The 22052-nt window shown below is 39.1% G+C and overlaps 1 long non-coding RNA gene across 2 annotated transcripts; it reads left to right on the top strand.

Moving 5' to 3' along the window:
* Nucleotides 1–6049: 6049 nt before the first annotated feature.
* On the top strand, nt 6050–21767 carry LOC112448126 (uncharacterized). 2 transcript variants are annotated; one of them, XR_003036520.2, is made up of 3 exons: nt 6050–6339; nt 11147–11268; nt 20093–21767. It is a non-coding gene; the product is annotated as an uncharacterized lncRNA (long non-coding RNA). The 2 variants fall into 2 exon arrangements; XR_003036519.2 differs by lacking the exon at nt 6050–6339 and adding an exon at nt 7914–8522.
* Nucleotides 21768–22052: the final 285 nt, after the last annotated feature.

Raw genomic sequence — 22052 nt, 5'->3', positions numbered from 1 at the left:
TAGAAGGGATTTCAGCTTTTTACTATGCATGTGAACTATTAAATTTTTCCTTTTCTTTTGCACATTTCCTCTGATAGCAGAATCATACGTGTCACAGCTGAAAGAGTTCCAATTGTTACAGTAGGAATGCCAGAAGAAGACAGTATTTTTTAATTTTTTATTTTTGGAGAGCGTAATGTTCCCAAGTTAGCAATATAGCAAGAATGCAAGGAGAAAGTTAATGTTCAGTTATTTATTTATTTATTTTACTTTCAAAGAGGCTTTCGAATATTAAAAGGAAAGTCCCTGAGGACTGTACAACACTTTATGCTGTTAATGGAATAGAAGAGATTTAAGGTCTCTATCTCTGCCCCACCTCAGGAAGACAAGTTGTTTAGGAAGGAGGAAAGGGTGGTTGGTTGTAACCTTGAAGGGTGTGTGGCAGGGGAAGAAGGGGAGCAGTGGTGGAAGCTTGTGCTGGTGGAGAAGTGTAAGCTTGCAGTAGAGGAAGTGGGCAGAGAGACTGAGTATTTTGGTGGCCATTTTTCAGGAACACATGAAAGCCAGTGTCTGTGGACGTGTTGGATGACTGCCTAATCCTTGGGAAATTTCCAGCAGAAGGACACTCTTGTGTGCCCTGAGACTTTGCTGAGTGTCCCCCTGCCTCTACTGCCATGAGTATTTCTCTGCAGGAACCTGTAAGATAGCTCCTGATTATGCCCTGGATTCTCTCAGAATTCTGTAAAAGAACAGATAGGGTCAAGTCTGGGCATTGGATATCTGGAGAGAAAGAGTCCAGGCATGGTGCTCATGAGAGGCTGGACTGGTGATACCTCATGCCTGAGACAGAGTGGTTGGTTTACAGATGTCCGGATGTACATTCTATCTCATGAATGTGAAAATATTACAAATTTCCCTTTTTATTTTGACCTTTTCTCCTATAGGCAGAATCATCTATGTTGCTTCAAAAAGAATTAAAAGTGTTATAGTAGGAATGCACGGAGAATAGAACAATATTCTTCTGTGTGTGTGTGTTTCAAATTAGTAAAGAAGAAATATAAAGAGAAAGAAGTACCACTTTTGTTGGGTAACAAACTTAATAATTTTATTAGTGACTTCCTTCCTTCCTGCCTACTTTTCAATTCTCTAAAAGAAAGCTGTCTGCTTAATGAAGTATTAAATAAAATTTGTTTATACGACATAAATTATTTTCTTCATTGTTGACATATAAATAAAATAATTATGGTTTGAATCAGGTTCTATAAGCTTTTAGTTAAATTATAAATAGATTATGTAAACAAGATATTTGGATTAAAGAATTTAATTAATTTATAAATTCACAGACTAATCGAGGGGTTTGCAAATTATACCCATGGGCAAATCTGACCCTCTACCTGTTTGGATAATTAAAGTTTTATTGAAACACAGCCACGGTCATTTGTTTACCTATTGTCTACTGATATGTCTTACAAAAGATACCCTGGGACCACAAAGCCTAAGAAATTTAATGTCTGGGCCTTTCCAGAAAATATTTGCTGACCCCTGGTGATTAATCCAACTATAATTCGAGACAATGAAGTTTGAAAAATTTTGGACTGTTCAAGCAGCATGTTTTCCAAAACTAAGACAATGTGGGGGATGAAATCATATTTACATGTGTGATAATGTTTTCATCACTTTCATCATCAAAAGTTCAAAGGCATGTAAGTGTATGTGATGACATATATATTCAAAGATTTGGGTTTCACAGCATTATTAAATAAAAGGTACAGCCAAACAGTCATTGCAACAGCAGTGTTAAAAATTGTGTGATTATTCTTATTCTTAAATTGCATATGGTTTGCTCTTATGCTTTAGGGTAATTATGACAAATCTTAGTTAAAGCAACTTCCTAAAAAAATTTTGAGAGCAATAGCAGTATATAGTATTTAAGAACCAATACTCTAGATTCCAGGCTTACCTGGTAGCTCAGCTGGTAAAGAATCTGCCTGCAATGCAGGAGGCCTGGGTTCGATCCCTGGGTTGAGGAGATCCCCTGGAGGAGGGCTTGGCAACCCACTCCAGTATTCTTGCCTGGAGAATCCCTGTGGACAGAGGAGCCTGGAGGGCTGCAGTCCCTGGGGTCGCAAGGAGTTGGACACGACTGAGCGACTAAGCACAGCACAGCTCTAGATTCCAGTTTCTCATATTGTGTTCCTACTCCTCTGGAAGCTTCCTACTGGCTTCCCCAGTGGTCATGTTGCTCTGTTTCAGTGCATCCTTGCTTGGTTCTTATCTAATTGCTTCTTGTTGAATAGTACACTTGACTCCTATTATCTACACTTATTTTCTTTTCTTCATCTATCCCAAGTATTTGCTCCTTTTTCCTACATCCCTACATTATACCATACAAACCAATATTATATCTGAAGGAAACTAAGAAGGGCTACTAGCATTTCTATATCTTTTTACTCTGTTTTTATTCCCATGTGCAATTTTCCTTAGGAATTTTTGAACTTCTGACCTCTCTTTCACTTTGGTTCTGTTGTCATTTTTCTGTGTTCCTCTTTCTTTTCATTATAATACATTTACTCATGATCACAGCATATTCTCTTCATTCCCATGGAGTTGCTACAGCACCCATCATTTTGGTGGTACCACACAAATGCTCTGAGTATATGATTAGGGAATTGAGGGTGGGGAGTGAGTTCTTCTAAGATTACAAAGCTTTGTTTTGTAATCTGCCTGATTCTGCAACCCTTCAGTCCACACGGTGGAGGCCATTTAATTCCTATCTGTAAATTCAACTCAACTTCTCAGGCCAATTTCTCTTAAGTAGTAGGAATTTTAAAAAATTTGGCCAAAAATATCTTATCAAGTTAGCATAGTCCTTTGTTCTCTGACTTTGTACAACAAATTAAACATTCTTGTGACCAAATTAGTTCTAAGAACTGGTTCCTCTTATTCTACAACAACTGGTGTTGAACTCAGTATACACTCTGTTGGATCTCCACTCCCCTAAAAATGGGAGTGATATCTAGTTTGGTCATTCAAGTCTTGTCCGGTCACTCAATTTTGTAGCTAAGACTATCTTTTTGACCTCCATGACCTGACCTGGATTAAATTAAGAGAGGTCTTTCAAAGCAACAAAGTGAATTTATCCTGTTGGAATAAATCAGTAATGCTTGACAATGTGTTTAGAATTAGTCTTGTTGGAATAAGCCCGATCTTACCTCTTCACACCTAGGGCTTACATTGGAGACAGTAATGAATCTACATTCTTCACATTAGTTTCGGAGCATCTAAGCACTGCTACAGAAAATTAAAACAAAAATGCAAGGGTGACCAATATGCATTAAATTCATAGTAATCACTTCTACTGGCCCATGAACACTGATAGGCATTTTTTTTTTTTCTATTTCCTAAGCAAATTTGTCCTTCTACTTTTCATTATGGTAATATCAAACCTAAGTAATTCCCCTCAAGCATCTGACTCTAGCCATTTTTTCCCTTCACTTCTCACCTCATTTTCTGCAATGAATCCTAATAGAGAAAATTGGGTGACCTTAGACAGAAACTCTCTCAATGTTCCAGAATTATGTCTACATAGCACTACACTACTCCCACCTTTCTTTCTTCCTTTCCTACAGTTTTGTTTTGTTTTTTTTAAACTGCATACAGGCTTTCTCCAGTTGCGTCAAGCAGAGGCTACTCCTTACTGCAGTGTACAGGCTTCTCATTGCAGTGGAGCACAGGCTGTAAGCAGGCAAGCTTCAGTAGTTGTAACTCAGGGGCTTAGTTGCTCTGAGGCATGTGGGATCTTCCTGGACCAGGGATTGAACCTCTGTCCCCTCCATTGGCAGGCAGATTTTTAACCACTGGACCACCAGAGAAGTTCCTTTCCTACAGTTTTAATGGGAAGGATCTGATTCTTCCTCTCAGGCTACTCCCCCATCCTTGAACTGAAACTGAAAATTATCCTCTCTTCTTTTCTGTCTCCAATTTCTCCCATTTTTCTTGTTCTGTTTTACTCACTGGACTCAAATGCATGATATTAAACCAACAAAAAGATGAACAGGAAGAAGGCAAGTGCACCAGAACAGTTCTCCCTGGATCTCACATCTCTTTAGCTACTGACCTCTCTCTGCTTTTTATAGCCCAAATGCTTAGACAAATTACCCGTAGTTTTGTCTTTGCTTTCTAACCTCCTGCTGGTTTCTCAAGGGGAAATTGCTTCTTACTCTTCCACAGACTGAAATTGCTTTCATTAAGCTCACAGATGACATTTCTGCCCTTAGATCTGCCCCCTTGTCTTGATCCCTCAAAAGAATTTGACACCTTTGATCACTTTCTCCTTTCAGAAAAACACCCTCTCTTATTGTTTCCTAAGAAAATACACTCTTGTGATCTTCTGTAATTTCCCAGGGCACTTTTTTTTTTCATTCCGCTTTGTTGGCTCTCCTCTATATTCACAGACAGTGTGGTTTCCCTCATGGCTATGGCTTTAGTCTCCTTCATTCCAGTCTACCCATTGTTCCTAAGTAAACAGCTCCCATAATTACTGTCATTTTTGATATTCTAAACACTATACCCCTCCCCAGATTTCTAGTATAATGTCTCTCCTGACTTCTGGACTTATAAACCTAATAAAAGACTTTACACACCCATTTTTCTGGTTTGTAAGGCATTGCAAACCAACTTGTCCAAATGTGAATTTATCAAGTTGTGTTCCCAATGTCCACAAAAATTCTCCTGCTGTGTTTCCTATCACCTTACTCACTGACTTGCTCGAAATGGTGACATGGAATATCTTTCTTGACTACTTCTATGTATCCTCATTCTCTATCATGTTAATCTTGAGGGAACATCTAGCTTGACCACTCAGGTCTTGTCTCATCACCGAGTTTGGTAGTTGGGACCTTATTCCTTGGAGCAAGACCTCTGGGATCTGACCCTGTCTTCCTGAAGAAGCAACTTGATTAGATCAAGATGCATCTTTAAAATCAAGAAATCTGTTCTCATCCTGTTGAAATAATCAGTCATTCATGAGGATGGCTTTAGAATCAATCGTGTTGAAACAAGTCAGACATTACCTCTTCACATTGAGTTCTTAGTTCAAAGAAAGCAACAAACGTGCATTCTTCATGTTTCTCTCTGAACACTAAGCATTGTTTCAGAAATTTAAACCTATTCTTCTTTAAAAAAAAATGAAGTATAGTTGATTTACAATATTATATTAGTTTCACCTGTACAATATAATGTTTCAAAATTTTTATAGATTATACTTCATTTAAAGTTATTATAAAATATTGGCTATAATCCTCATGTTGTACAATGAAACTTAAAACAATTCCTAAACTTCTCAAGACAACAAAAGAGGCAAAATTGGCAGAATTTTCTTATTGTGCCACTGCTATCATTCCTGCCACTTCCTCAGTTCCAAAGGCAGTAAGTCTCTCTACCTTCTCACTTGATTTGTAATTTCCAATGTAGATGTCTGTTTTCTTCCACTACTTTGTGAACTCCTTTGGTTAGAAAATGTAATTTACATATTTTTTGTATTTATAGCTAGCTTTCTATTTCAGTGCCTGAAGTTCAGAAGAGAATGAATAAACAAACAAGTAATTGATTCCTCTAATATTCAGTCGGGCTTCCCTGGTGACTTAGTAGTAAAGAATCTGCCTGCCAATGCAGGAGATGCAGGTTCTATCCCTGTGTCAGGAAGATCCCCTGGAGAAGGAAATAGCAACCTACTCCAGGATTCTTGCCTGAGAAATCCCATGAAAAGAGGAGCTTGGAGGGCTACAGTCCACCGGGTCTCAAAAGAGTAGGACATAGTGACTAAAGAACAACAATATTCAGCCACCTGCCTCCCCTGAACAGCATCTCCTGCTTGCCTTTTGGAAGACCTTGGACTGCCTTCTGTCCTCATCTCTAGACCCCAATTGGACTTGTCTTAGGTTATTTGGATGCAAACCAGGAAGCTGAAATTGACATTTATGCCAATTATATTAAACCTCAGACAGATTTGATTTTGTTTACAGGTACCTTTTGTCTTTCCAGACTCTCAAACAGGGCACACATGACCTTTGTCACTGTTTATGGGAAGCTACAGGCATACCAGTTCTTGATATGTCAGTTTTGGTCACTTTGTTCTTTGAGACATAATATTTATATTAAGACAGGAACAAATTATGCAGTCAGATGCAAAATTTTCAGTAATTTAGAAAATAAAATGTAAGATTTCAAGACATGAAACTTCAAAGAGATTTTGTGATGGGGCAGGCCGGTCTCTCTTAAATTCTCATATACTGAGGATATGCCTTTCGCTCTTCTCTTTTGGGATACTGAACTTCAAAAGTTAAGTTAGGAGCATTGTAGGTATGTGATGTGTAAATGTAAGTGTGTGTGTGTTGGAGGAAGGTTTGTGTATGAAGATGCTACAGAAAGAATTTTTGATGCCAAAAAATCACTTTAAACAAAGCTTGAAACCTCTTCTAAGTTTAGTATTGCAGGGCTACTACTGAATAGCCTAGTTTACATCTGAATCCAAAGCTTTTTAACACCAAAATCTAACAAATTTAATAAAGGAAGAAGTCCCTTAAATTGTTCATCCCCGCAGACAGTATGCAGTGAAATGCCTTATTGCTTTGCTTATTGAATTGCTTGTAGTGGGAATATGAGAGTCATCTGTCATACACAGAGTTAGCAATGTCTCTTGGTATGTCTAGATTTAACAATAGGATTTGAATGTTATTGTATTAACAAACAAGTAAAACCATTAGAGCATCACAAAATTAGCATTAGTATTTCGGCTTAAGGAATTTTCATGAGGGTTTAAAAATCCCTTTAGAGAAGCTAAAAGGCATGCTTCAGTGTTTTCTGTCATGGCTAACCACAGCAAAGATGGCATGTGTTTCTTAATTTTTACCAAAAGGAACAGATGGAGATCTGAATTTTGAAAACTGCTTTTTAAGGAGTCTTTACCAGGCAAATGATTTAGACACACATGCATTAAAGTAATAATTTTTTTTCTATGTAAAATTAACTTACCATAAATTAAGCTACTTTTTCAAGTCAGGGGCAGAAGTTTTTAGGTCTATTCTTTTTTTTTTTTTAAGAAAGTTATGTGAGGAATAGAGAGCATGGATTTGTTGAGTGATTTTGAAAAATGCCTTTGATCTATTTGTGGTTTCTGTGTCCGTAAAAGAAGGAGGCCATGCACAAAATTCCAGGCTCTTTTTCCCTTCTGTAGGCTGTGATATTATCGTAATAAATAAGAGTCTGGACAGAAGCTTCCCAAATGCAGGTCAGGGAAACAGGTAACATCTCTTGCTTCTAGATCTGTTAGGCAAAGTTGACATCACATATTGTACTCTCTGATGAGAATGTATCAATGTAAGACAATTTGGGCCAACCCCTGCACTTTTTTGAGTTTCTCTTTTGCAAGTCTTTATTCATAGAATGGAAAAGATGAGAGAGGAAATATGAAATACATGTGGTCTTTATATCTTCGAGTCCTTCAATGACACAGAACAAAAGCGTTAGGAAAATCTTCCTGCTCATTATTGGCTAACACGAGTTGGTGATTTACTTGAAGTAAGCCTTGTGTTTTTATATTGTTGTGTCTAGACAGCCAAATTCTTCACTGCAATTCAAAGAATGTGCAGCCAGTGTTGATGACATATTAAGGGAAGGAAAAACAAATGTAATAAATTTCCAAATTATGCTATTTAAACTCACTGAAAAATTGTAGCAAAGAATGATTTTCATAAATAGTACCTGCACTCCTTCAGCAATATGTCCACAGAATTTTAAGGTACAAAAGTAATTGTGAGCTATAATCTGATAGCTTTGGAGGATTTTATTTTACATAATTTTGAAATGAATGTGTGTGCAGAAAATATTTCTGGGCCTGAATAATAGCAATAAAACAGTGTTACTTTAGCGCTGGCAGTGGGCTCAGATGGTCGATTTCAGTTTTGCGGATTAAACCAAAGATTCTTGGTAAGAAACATCAGTATATTATAAATAGCAAGATAGAAAACCATTAACTCAGCAGGAGCTGCATATTTGGGAGAGAAGGGAGAAGATTTGAAGCTGCATAAACACAACAGATATTAAAAATCTAGTTTATGTAAGAAGAAAACTGTTATTGAAACAAATGTTATTTGAAAAAATTTAATGGTATAGATGTGAGGGTTTTTAAAAATGATCCAGTAGGTATGTTATCCATTACATACATCAAGTAGAACAAGGAAATGTGAATGCCCTGCAATTAGAAGACCTCAGTTCAACCTCCAAGAAAGCAGCCCTTTAAATTACCTTTTATGTTGATAAAACTTTCAGAGAAATTAAGGGTCTTTAAATAGCAGTCTACACAAACCAACCTATGACTTTTTTGTCTCAAGTCATTGTTCATACAGGAAGTCACTAAAGGAAGTTCACTCTTCCTTAAACTTAATTTGGGATAAGGATTTTTTTTTTTTCTTTTTTATATTTTGTAACGTTCCTTGAGGCCACAGTGAAGAACTGGGCTTAGGTCAGTGATGAGTAGAGTCATGGTGAGTATTAAAATAATGGTAGGTAAAAATAATAATAACAATAATAATGATGGTTGTAGTAACCAGCAATCCTTTGCAAATACTAGAATATCTCCCAACAAATGATAGCATTTCAGTATTCCTCATAGTAAAACTTTAAGTATTGTTGAAAATTATTTATATGGGATGGTCCATTGAATTTTTCCTTTCATCTACTTGTTGAGCACCAAAGATTAAGAATTTGTATTTCTACAAATAAAAAAGAAAAAGAAAGAAAAAAAGAAAAAAAGTATTTGTGTATCTATTGAAAACTTCTCCCTCTTCCCCAAAGGGGACTAATAGAGTTAGCCACAAGTTTAAAGACAAATGCAAGAGGAAAGATTATAGTCATATAATTTAAAATATCAGCTAACTTGCACTAATGGTAGCTTTAATGAGCAGGTAACCAGCAAAACATATTGCGTGTTTCATTTTTAAAAAAATACTAGCAAAATATCATCATGCCACATAGACATTTTTTTATAACTTTCTATTATGAAATTTTCTATTAGAAAATATTATAAGGAGTTCTCATGTACTCACCCCTCAGCTTCAACCACTATCTCAGATATTGTACTGTTTTTTTTTTTAGTAAATATGTTAATCTGTAACTCCAAAATATAAAGATTTTTAAAAATAACAAAAAGCACTTATTGCACTGAAAATTTCAATTCAAGTGGAAATTCATGAAGTCTGTTAACTTTTGGTACCTCGTTTGGCACAGAGAAATTATATCTAAAATATAGAGAAAAACATGAACCTGAAATTATCTTTTTCTCTCAATTCTTTCCAGAAATTCAGCTAAGTTGCCCAAAGAAACAAACAAATTGCTGGTCCTCCCAGAAATATACTCACTTTGTTTTCTGTCTTTTACAACGTTCCACGTATATGAGTGCAGAAACTGATGAGTCAGAATGGAAGTGTTTGTGCATTATTTGGCTTTTCTCAGATCATGCATATTGATCATTCACAATTCTCGGGACAGGTAAATGTCTCACAGGTCTGAAAAGTGAAACCAAGGGGACTGTGGTCAATGGAGAAAGGAAGTCACCTTTGGCAGCAAACTCTTACAAAAGCCTTGACCATTTCAAACCACATTACAAATTTCAGTGATCATTTTAGAAAAACAGAAAAGAATATGGAATATGTTTACATCGTGAGAAAATGTGTAGACCTACATTATCAATGAAAATGACAACATTCATAGAAAGGAAAATCTTTAAAGTCTCAGAGTACAGACAGGGAGGTGACCCAATACCACTCTCTGACACTAGCGTCACTCCCTTTAGGTAATAATGAGAATTTTAGTGGTTAATTTTAGGTGTCAGCATGGCTTGACTTTGGCACCCAGATGTTTGAACAAACATCGGTTTTAGATGTGACTAACATTTAAATCACTAGACTTTGAGTAAAGACAATTATCTTCCATAATGTAATAGGTCTGACCTCATCCATTGAAGCCCTTAAGAGAAAAATACTGAGATTCCCTGAGAAAGAAGTGCTCTGACTCTAATTTGCCTTCAGAGTCAGTACTGCTACATTAGCTCTTCCCTGGGTCTCCTGCCTGCCAGCCTGCCCTGAAGATTTGGGACTTGCTGGCCTATGCGAGCCAATTCCTTAAAATAAATCTGTTTCCATCTCTTGTATCTATATCTACACACACACACACACATTTTGTTTCTCTGGATAACACTAACTCAGGGATGAAAGAATTCTTTTGTGTTGTAGAGAAATAACTGTATTTAAACAATGTTGCATATTTTGACTGAGCTCTAAGAAAATATGAATCATAAGATCTTAGAATTGGAAAAGAACTTAGAGCTAATTTAGTAAAAAATTTCACCCATATATTGTTAAAATTGTAATAATAAGGATTAAATGATTCCTATGTATTATGTATAATATTCACAATACTCCAAGTTAATATAAGTTTTGTATATGAGAAGATGAGGCTCAAAGAAATAACTTCTTCATGAAGACCTGAGTGGCAGTCACTAAGTCAGTATCTGAATATTTGAATTGAATACTATTTGAATCTAAAGTCCATTGTCTTTCTATTAGGTTTAGTGGCTTTTTTTCCATGTGTCTCCCAAATGCTTGGACATTTTTGGTGATGTAGAATTTTGTTTTGCAAAGCCAATTATATGACTGTTGTATATAAAAATATATTTGTTAGAAAAGCCTTTCATATTTTGATCAGATCTTATGTGTTTTGCCCTTTATGACTACATTTTCACATGTCAACTCTTCAAATACTTGAAGCTAGCCACCTGATCCAAAATATTTCCTTTTTAAATTTTAACAAATGTTTTGTCATAGGAAACAATTTCAAGATTCCCTCCCTCTTGATTGTTTTTACTGATGTTCTTTGGCTAACTGCTCCTTAGTAAGCTCCAGCAACTGTTTCAAAAGTTGGACTCTAGTATTATCTACTCAAAGAATAATGGAATGTCTTTTCCTCTGTTCTAGACTCCATGCTATCTTAATGCAATCTAAGATTTACTTGCTTTTTTTAAAAAGTTAAGTATGGTAATTTACAAAATTGTGTTAGTTTCAAGTATAAGATTTACTAGATTTACAATGTAGTTTCATGTCTCTTTTTACAGATTTCTTTACAAGAACTGGTCTCTCATCTTTGTATCTGTGGGATCAATATTTGCAGAACTTCAAATTTATCCACATTAAAATTCATGTTATTAGTTTCAACCTAATGGTCAAGTCTATCAAGGTATGTAATATTGTATATTCTAACTTTTTCAATGTACAATTTTTGTTAACTTGTATAAAAGTTTAATTTAGGTATATTGAATATAAAATATTACAACAATAGGGTGGTAGAAAAGCTTAGTGAGAACTTTTTCAGAAATATTGCAGAGAAATCATTTAGAGAAATAAAATCTGGAGTTTTATTTGCCTTGAAGTCCTAGTTGAAATCATTAGGTGTGAACACATTGCTGTGAGAAAGACTCATATACAAATGAGATTATCAAAGATTGATCTTTGAAAAAACAATTAACCTTTAAACATGGAAAAGCCCACTTCAGGTAGGGAAGACAAAAAGCAAATTCTTGAAAATATTTGAGGGTAGGAATCAGTCTTGTTCTGAAACATGGTAGGGGTGATAAAAATTTTTTAGTAGAATCAGGGCAAGGGGCAAAGAAAGATAGATGAGAAAGCAATGGGGGGAAAAAAAGTGCAGCATTGAGAAAGAGGGCATTTGATGGTGTCAAAACTGCAGACAGATCAAAGAAAAGTGAAAAGAGACTTCTAGATTTGGCAGTTGTAAAAATGGTCACTTAGAGATAGCAGAGGCCCAGTTACAGCCAAATGTTTGGGACAGAAGTCAGATTGTGAGGTGTGAAGGGGTGGATTCGAGATGAGGACGCAGAGACTGTTTGCAGAGATTTCATGCTTTTAGAGAGCTACAGGCTGGTGGCTGTATTGAGCAGGTAGAACCAAGGGTTTTTGTAGTTAAGGAAGGTGCCTTGGCAGAGAGAAGAGACATTGATGATGCTAGAGAGGAGGGAAGAGACTTCCAAGCATTCCAGTGGTTAAGACTCTGTGCTTCCAAAGCAGGGGGCTGTTCAGGGAACTAAGATTCCACATGTTACAACTTGTGGGCCAAAAGATAGAGAGAGAGGATAATTAAAGGTGGAAATCTTGGGAAAAACTTCCTGGGTTGGATAAAGAGCTGAGCTGAATTTGTGAGTTTTGTTGAAAAGGATAAGCACATTGTCCAAAGACTGAGACCCCAGGATGGCGGGGAGGCTGAGCTATGATTCTGTGTAGCGGAGGTAGGAATTAGCTTTTCAGGCTGGCTTCCCAGGTGGTGCTAATGGTAAAGAATCCACCTGCTGAAAAAAACAATGCAAGAGACACAAGAGACATGGGTTTCATCCCTGGGTTGGAAAGATCCTCTGGAGTAGGAAATGCATACCCATTCCTGTATTCTTGCCTGGAAAATTCCATAGACAGAGGAACTTGGTGGGCTACAGTCCATGAGGTTACAAAGAATCGGACGTGACTGAGCATGTGCACGTGCGCGCGCGCACACACACACACACACGCAGGTGGAGAGGAACAAAAATGACTCAGCTCTGCTTGGGAGGACTTCAGTTGCTCCATAATGAAGCAGCAACAATGAGAATGTAGTCATGGTTGTCTCAAGATATGTTGAAATTGCACAGGGGTGTGTGTTAGTTTGTGCTAGGGTAGCCATAACACAGTGCTACAGGCAGGATGGAGAAATTTACACTCTCATCACCTTGAAGGCTGGAAGTCTGAGAGATTCAGGAATGGCCAGGGTTGGTCTCTTTGGAGGCCTCTTTCCTTGCCTTGTAAATGGCTGTCTCTCTCTCTCTTCACATTTTCCCCCTCTTTGTGCGTGTGTGTATCTTAGTATACTTTTCCTATAAGGACACCAGTCATATGGATTAGAACCCTCCCCAATGCCTCCACCCCTGTATAACCACATATTACCTATAAAGGCCCCATCCCCAAATAACATCACACTCTGAGATACTAGAGGTTATTGACTTCAACATATGAATTTGGGGGGCAAGGGGTTGGGGTAAAGGGACACAGTTCAGCCCATAATAGGAGCAATGCAGTCAACCATGGACAAATAATGGAGAAGGAAATGGCAACCCACTCCAATACTCTTGCCTGGAAAATTCCATGGATGGAGGATCCTGGTAGACTACAGTCCATGGGGTCGCAAAGAGCTGGACATGACCGAGAGACTTCACTTTCTTTATTTCTATAGTTCCTTTCAGAGAAGGAAATGGCAACCCATTCTAGTGTTCTTGCCTGGAGAATCCCATGGACAGAGGGGCCTGGTGGGCTACGGTCTATGGGGTTGCAAAGAGTTGGATATGACTAAGTAACTAACACACACACACACACACGGACAAATAAAGAAATTCCACTGCTTTATCTTCTTGTGGATGAATGTGGTAGAGAATAGAGCTCAACATTTAGGGTGTGTGCGGCAAGCAGAAAATTGGTCCCCAAACATGTCCATATCCTAATCCCTGGAAACTGGTGGTATGTAACTTTATATGGGAAAAAGGATCTTCAGATGTCATTTAGCTAAGGAGTTTGAAATGGCAGAATTATCCTAGATAATCCAAGTGAAGCCAGTCTAATCACATTGATGCTTAAAAGGAGAAATTTTCCCCACCGAGTTCAGTGTTAGAGAGATATGTGATTCTAGGAGTAGGGTCAGGGAGATGTAACACTGCTTCAGGAAGAAGGGGGCAAGGAAAGCAGGCAGCTTCTGGAAACAAGAAAAGGCAAGGGAATAGATTCTCCCCTAGAGCCTCAGAACTCACCCTTGTCAGCATCTTGATTTTAGCCCATTGAGACCTGTGTGACCCTTCTGACCTATAGAACCGTAATACAATAAATTTAAGTTTGTGTTAATATGTCATAGCAGAAATAAAGAAACGACATACCTGTGTGACCCTTCTGACCTATAGAACCGTAATACAATAAATTTAAGTTTGTGTTAATATGTCATAGCAGAAATAAAGAAACGACATGGGTTACTATGTTACTATGCATAGGAATCACAGGTTGTTGATGTTCAGTTGCTAAGTCCTGTCTGACTCTCTGCTACCCCATGTACTATAGCCCACCAGTCTCTTCTGTCTATGGGACTCCCCAGGCAAGAACACTGTTGTGGGTTTCCATTTCCTTCCACAGGGGCTCTTCCTGACCCAGGGATTGAACCTATGTCTCCTGCATTGGCAGCCAGATTTTTTTTTTACCACTAAGCCACCAGGGAAGCCCAGAAATCATCAGAGGTCTATTTAAAGCCCTGTTTCTGGTTCAGTAGGTCTGGGGTGAAGCCTAAAAGTCTACATTTCTAACCAGATGCCAGGTGAGGCCAGTGCTGCTGGACTGGGGACCACACTTTGAGAAGCAAAGGTTAGAGACACCATGCATTCAAATCTCTATATTATAGATAAAGGACTTATAGACACTGCAGAGCTGCCTTCGACTCCCAGCAACCCTCTACTTTTTTCACCATACATTCAGTTCAGTTCAGTTCAGTTCAGTCGCTCAGTCTTGTCCGACTATTTGCGACCCCATGAATCGCGGCACACCAGGCCTCCCTGTTCATCATCAACTCCCGGAGTTCACTCAGACTCACGTCCATCGAGTCAGTGATGCCATCCAGCCATCTCATCCTCTGTCGTCTCCTTCTCCTCCTGACCCCAATCTCTCCCAGCATCAGAGTCTTTTCCAATGAGTCAACTCTTCCGATGAGGTGGCCAAAGTCCTGGAGTTTCAGCTTTAGCATCATTCCTTCCAAAGAAATCCCAGGGCTGATCTCCTTCAGAATGAACTGGTTGGACCTCCTTGCAGTCCAAGGGACTATCAAAAGTCTCCAACACCACAGTTCAAAAGCATCAATTCTTCAGCGCTCAGCCTTCTTCACAGTCCAACTCTCACATCCATACATGAATACTGGAAAAATCATAGCCTTGACTAGATGGACCTTTGTTGGCAAAGTAATGTCTCTACTTTTCAATATGCTGTCTAGGTTGGTCATAACTTTCCTTCCAAGGAGTAAGCGTCTTTTAATTTCATGGCTGCAGTCACCATCTGCAGTGATTTTGGAGCCCCAAAAAATAAAGTCTGACACTGTTTCCACTGTTTCCCCATCTATTTCCCATGAAGTGGTGGGACCAGATGCCATGATCTTCATTTTCTGAATGTTGAGCTTTAAGCCAGTTTTTTCACTCTCCACTTTCACTTTCATCAAGAGGCTTTTTAGTTCCTCTTCACTTTCTGCCATAAGGGTGGTGTCATCTGCATTGCCCTAGTACAAAAAAAAAAAAAAAATTAAAATTAAAAAAAAAAAATAGAGGAGTCCATCAGAAAGTAGCAGGCAAGGAAAGGTGCCAATATTTGGAAAATTTGGCTCCAGAGCCTTGTGTGCTTATGGTGCCTGTGAGGTGTGCTGGCGGACACTGAGCCAACACAAACTGTCAATTACCCGCACTGTAGTCAACTAACAGCTGTTTGCTACTTGCAGCAAGCTGAGAGCTCTCTTGATTCCCAGGGGTTTCTAATTTCCTAGGTGTCAGCAAGTTCAAGAGAGAAATTTTAGGGCAAAAGAGCATTTTGTTGTGACAGTTTAGGAGAGTCATATCCAGGAAGAGGTTCAAAAGCTGTAGATAACTGTAAACCCAGAACTGTAAACACGAAGGGAGTGTTTCCAGTGACCTGAAGGCTCCATTCTATATTTATCTTGTTGCCCAAAGCACTCTGTAATTATGGGAGAGCCCAACATCAGCTGATCTCTTTGGGGATGGTGCTGGCCAAAGGGTTTGAGGAAAACTACCAGGCTTATTAAAGAGGATGTAGAACTCCCATGTCAGATGTAACAGAAATCCAAGGTGAAAGTCAGAAAGGAAAGGATTCTAAGAAGGTGGCAAGGATGTGTGAGGAGAGCTTATGGGCAAAGGATGATAATGAGGAATGAGGAGAAAATGCACAATCGAGGCTACATGGAAAACTCCCACCATTCAGAACCTTAAGGAGGACTCATAGGTACCAGGACTAAGGTGCTTTTCAAATGACAGAAACTTAAGATCATGTGAGATGCCTGCCGAAGTGTGCTTTTTTCAGATCCTTAGAAGTTCTTTTAACTGTTTATTACGGAAAATTCCAAACATCCAAAAGTAGAGAGCATGACATATTAAACTCCCACACACCCAACCCAGACTCAGTAATGACCACTTCATAACCCATCTTCGTTCATCTATTCCATCTGCTTAATGTCTCTCATGGAGAAGGTGATGGCACCCCACTCCAGTACTCTTGCCTGGAAAATCCCATGGATGGAGGATCCTGGTGGGCTGCAATCTGTGGGGTTGTGAAGAATCAGACACGACTGAGTGACTTCACTTTCACTTTTCACTTTCATGCATTGGAGAAGGAAATGGCAACCCACTCCAGTGTTCTTGCCTGGAAAATCCCATGGACAGAGGATCCTGGTGGGCTGCAGTTCATGGGGTCGCTAGGAGTTGGACACTACTGAAGTGACTTAGCAGCAGCAGCAGCAGCAGCAGCAGCAATGTCTTGCATCATCTCTTTCTCCACTGGACTGTGTAGATGCACAGCCCAATCATCATGGAAAAAGCATTTCATATGGAGAGCAGAGTAAGCACATACACCCCAGGACAGAGGGTGTCAGGCAAAGAGGTCTATGTAAGTGGAATGGAGGGAGTGAGGGAGAGGTGGGGTGGGGGGATGAGATCTGAGACACCACAGGGAAAACCTGCAGAACAGATGTGCTGTGTAGGTTTTTGTGGCTTTTTGCAACAGCTTTGGCTTTTACTCTGAGTGAGGACTTTAGAGCAGGAGTGACTAGCAATTGTGGGAAGCTAAAATTGAAAAGACAAAGGGAGTAAAATATTATCACTGGAGCAGGAGCTGCCTAGTAGGAGGTGTGTGTGTGTGTGTGTGTGTGTCCTAAGTCACTTCAATCATGTCTGACTCTTTGCAACCCCATGAACTGCAGCCCACCAAGCTCTTCTGTCCACAGAATTCTCCAGGCAAGAATACTGGAGGAGGTAGCATAACTAACACCCACATTGTGGGTGTTATTCCTTTCTCCAGGGGATCTTCTCTACCCAGGGATTGAACCCAGGTCTCCTGCATTGCAGGTGGACTCTTTACCATCTGAGCCTTGAGGGAAGTCCAGTTGGAGCTGTAGTAGTCATAATCAAGAATGAAACTATGGTCAAGAACTTTGCTTCAAAGGACAGACACAAAATTCAGAGGATGATATAATAGTGGGAGGGATCCCTTCCACCTATCTGTGGATTCCTGGATTTATGTAATCTGGTGATGGAGGAAATGGTACTATGTATTCCTTGGGGCCCCATGGACTCTAGTCTGCTCAGCTCCTCTGTCCATGGAATTTTCCAGGCAAAAATACCAGAGTGGGTTGCCATTTCCTTCTCCAGGATCTCTTCCTAACCCAGGGATAGAAGTCATGCCTTCTGTGTCTCCTGCATTGGCTGGTGGATTCTTATTGGTGGTGCCACCTGGGAAACCCATCACCAACAAGAAAAGGCACATATTCTTCCTTGGTTTCTATTCTATGGGCCTGGGCTAAAATTTGTATGTGTGTGTCTGTGTGTATGTGGAGAAACAGATTAGAAAATGATTTATGATTTTGCTCCCTTGACTTGGCCTTATTACTCACACTGTGTTAACTACACATGTGGAGGAGACTAGAAAATTTCAGGACAATCCTACTCCCATCTTCATGAGGCTACTCTGAAAAAACACTTTTCTTGTGTATATTAATAATTGATCCTTGAACAATGTTAGTTATGCTGACCTTCAAGCAACGAAACCTTTTGAAACTGAAACCTCAAGCATCCTTTAGTAGGCATGTAGTTCTTTCAGTACATTAGCTGAAATTAGCTGCATCAATCCAATCTCACACTTCCTACATCCCTACTTTGTAAAGAATCTAAGAATTAATAGGACCTGTAAGTCTATCACAGTCCCAGTCCCTCATCCATAAACATCAGCAAATCCCTGCTGCTGCTGCTGCTGCTGCTGCGTCACTTCAGTCATGTCTGACTCTGTGCGACCCCATAGATGGCAGCCCACCAGGCTTCCCCGTCCCTGGGATTCTCCAGGCAAGAACACTGGAGTGGGTTGCCATTTCCTTCTCCAATACATGAAAGTGAAAAATGAAAGTGAAGTTGCTCAGTTGTGTCTGACTCTAGCGACCCCATGGACTGCAGCCCACCAGGCTCCTCCGTCCATGGGATTTTCCAGGCAAAAGTACTGGAGTCGGGTGCCATTGCCTTCTCCACAGCAAATCCCTAGTATCCAATAAATGTTAACATAAAGATTCGCGTTATTATCACCACGCAAGCACCCTGGGAACACAAACACTAGTTCTAAGTGGAGACCGTCTGTCAGAAACTGAAAATCATCTTGGTTTCATTCTCAGCAGCATTCTGGTTGGTGTGTGCCAGTTGCCCAAAATCTTCAAATTGTGACTTGAAATTTGATGGGGAAATATCTCCCATGAAGGGGTTTACTATGACATTATATTTAGCTTGGTGAAGCAATCCCTGATCCAACTGCCTGCTTTTTTAATGGCATGTGAGAAAACTTAGACTTGAATAGGAATCTGCATGCTACTGTGATATACCAGATGCTCATCTGAGGTTCCTTTTTCCCCATCATGCTCATTCAAAAATCATTTCCACTTTTTCTCTCTTTTTTCTAATATTTAGTTTCATTTATTTATTTGGCTGCTCTGGGTCTTAGTTGCTTTGCAGCACATGAGCTCTTCAATCTTTGTTGTGGCATGCGGGATCTTTAGTTGTGGTACATGGGATCTAGTTCCCTACTAGGGATTGAGCCCAGGGCCCCTGCATTGGGAGCACAGAGTCTTGGCCACTGGGCCACCAGGGAAGTCCTTCCACGTTTCATTCTGAACCCTGTGTGCCTAGGTACACAACTGTTCAGTGGCACAGTCTCCACAGGTTGCTATCTTTCATTGGGAGCACATTTCATGAAGCCATTGTCCACCTCATACTCCCATCTAGTTACTGTGTGTCTGAGTGCCATCTGCTACCATCACCAATTCCTCTGGAAATCCTCAGATACCTTTCTGAGAATGGTTTCCTTGCAGCCCAGGCCAATACACAAAACGTTTATGTCTCTGAAGTGCCAGATGCATCCTCTGCATTTTTTTTTTCTGAGTTTTTTTTTCCTCTTAAATTTCAACATTTGATATTTTTGCAGAAACTTCATCATATATTTGTTCTTAATGCATAAATATTATTATATTACTTTTTGGAGTGTTTCTGATATCCAAAAAACTTTGGAAATCTTAGCTTATGATTTTTCTAATTCCATTTTTGGTCTTTAGCATAGGTGATGCATTTTGACAAGCCCTTGACATTGAAATCTTATTTCACTGGCTTAGAACATCCATGAAAATTTGCAACTTGTCAAGACTTGAATTTCTCCATTACTATGTTCTCTCAGCTCTGCCCACTCCCCCTCAAGACAGTTGCAGATACACAGTTTAAAGATACAAGCTAGGAATGAGAAATTGATATTGGTTGGGGAGGAGTTCTGAATGTCAGGTTAAATTCATAGCAGGAATTTATTGGCATTAACCCTTGCCATGCACATGTGACAGGAAAGATGCAAACAAGAAAGGGCCAAGAGTGACATTAATTGTAGCTGATATTTTAGAAATGATATTATCTTGCTGTTTTGGTATACTTTTCTGAAGAGAGAAGGACATAGAAGTTAAAGTAAGAGAAATAGAGACTCGTGTAGTGATTTCAATGCCAACCAAGTTATTTTAGCTTCATGTTGAAAACTCATGCTTCTGTTTATTCAACTTCTTGACTCATCTAAATGTCTATTCCATTTTGGGGAAATGTTTACTGGTAAGACAATAGACTATGGGTAATCTGTTGAGGATGAGATCATTTTTTTAATGCATTCTTTAAGAAGTGGACTTGGTTATCTTTGTCCTTCCTTTTTAGTGGAATGTGAAGTGAAGTCTCTCAGTCGTGTCCGACTCTTTGCGACCCCATGGACTGTACCTATCAGGGTCCTCCGTCCGTGGGATTTTCCAGGCAAGAGTGCTGCAGTGGATTGCCGTTTCCTTCTCCAGGGGATCTTCCTGACCCAGGAATCGAACCCGGGTCTCCCACAATGCAGGCAGACGCTTTACTGTCTGAGCCACCAGGGAAGCTCTGGTATTTTAGTGGAATACGTCTTATCATTCACTAAAAATTTTCATTCAGGTAACTAATATATAAAAGCTACCCAGTGTTTTGGTATACTTAGGTAGACTCATACATATTTTAACTAAAAAAGAGAAGAGTTTTCATTGTAGAACTCCAGAGTAGAGAAGACATTTGTTCGCTGCTCTTAGAGAACAAACACTAATCTTGTAGCTTGAGTTCTTGGTGTGGCGTGGGGAGGATAAAGGACAGAAGGACTAATGCTTTCTCAGGTAGGATGTTTTTGGTTGAAAGTATCTGGGTATCGATCTAATCTGACTAAATAAAGGATTATTTTGGCTCACCTAACTGTAAATCCAGAAGTAAAATTTAAGCACAATTTAATTAGGATTTTGGCAATATTTCTCTGCTTTCCTCTCAGCTTTGCATTGTCAACATCAGATTCGTCTGCAGGGTCTCATGCATGCCTCATGCTCTCAAGATGGCTGCCAATTGCCAGTGGAGCCACTTGCTTCAAATTCACATTCTGTGAGAGAAAGACAGAATAGTTTTCCATTACTGCCCTTGAGTAAAGAGGAATCTTTTCAAGAAAGGCCCATTAACCTCTTAATATCCAAATGGCTAGAATCAGGTCATTCTAAACCAGTTACCTGCAAGGAAAATGGGATTATCCTCAGCTAGAGCAGACCCACCTCTTGAATTAACAATTCCCCAGCTGAACAACTGCTACTCTGTGCAGTTGATTTGCAATGGATGTTAGGGAGTCAATCACAATACTTACTAAAAATGTGAATTACGTCATTGAAATCCAAAAGGACTAATTTTAACCAGGAGGAATCATTGGAAAAAACAACTTGTCCCCTATATCAGTGGAAAAGAAGAACTGGTTCAGAGTTAATTTACTCTGGTTTGTAATTTCGGTTTTCTAGTCTCCAGGGGAAATTGTATTCTGTATTAGACTATATCCATGATGCTGAACATTTTTTAAAACTTTTTATGTTATATTATAGTATAGCTTATTAACAATGTTGTGATCATTTCTGATGCACAGCAAAGCAAGCGACTCAGTCATGCATACACACGCATTCATTTCCCCCCAAACTCCCCTCCCATCCAGGCTGCCACATAAGCAGTGGCAGTGTTGAGCAGTGTTCCCTATGTTATGCGGTAGGTTCTCATTAGTTATCTATTTTATGCTTAGTAGTGTATATATATCAGTCCTTTGATTTCTAAACCCAAAGTCTCTAAAAGCTTTGTCAACTGATTTAATTGAACATTCTAGTTATTAATGATGTATTTTCCCTTTTAAAAGTAATGAAAAGCATTCATAACTTTCAATCAGCATAAAAGAAATCATGCTTTCATAATAAATGATATGATTCTTGCCAAAAGGTGCACTTTTATTTGCCTAAGCTACCTCATGTCAAGAAATCTAGACAGTGTATTAAAAACCAGAGTAGCTTAGGCAAACCTAGACACCATATGAAAAAACAGACATTACTTTGCCACCAAAAGTCCTTATAGTCAAAGGTGTGGTTTTACCAGTAGTCATGTATGGATATGAGAGCTGGACCATAAAGAAGGCTGAGCACCGAAGAACTGATGCTTTCATACTGTGATGCTGGAGGACTCTTGAGAGGGCTCTTGTCCAAGGGACACCAAGGTGATCAATCCAGTCAATCCTAAAAGGAAATCACTGCTGAATATTCATTGGAAGGAATGATGCTGACGCTCCAGTATTTTGACCACCTGATGC

The sequence above is a fragment of the Bos taurus genome, chromosome 9 (genome assembly GCF_002263795.3).
Source record: "Bos taurus isolate L1 Dominette 01449 registration number 42190680 breed Hereford chromosome 9, ARS-UCD2.0, whole genome shotgun sequence".
NCBI classification, from domain to species: Eukaryota; Metazoa; Chordata; class Mammalia; order Artiodactyla; family Bovidae; genus Bos; species Bos taurus.
This window is presented reverse-complemented; position numbering and strand designations above follow the sequence as displayed.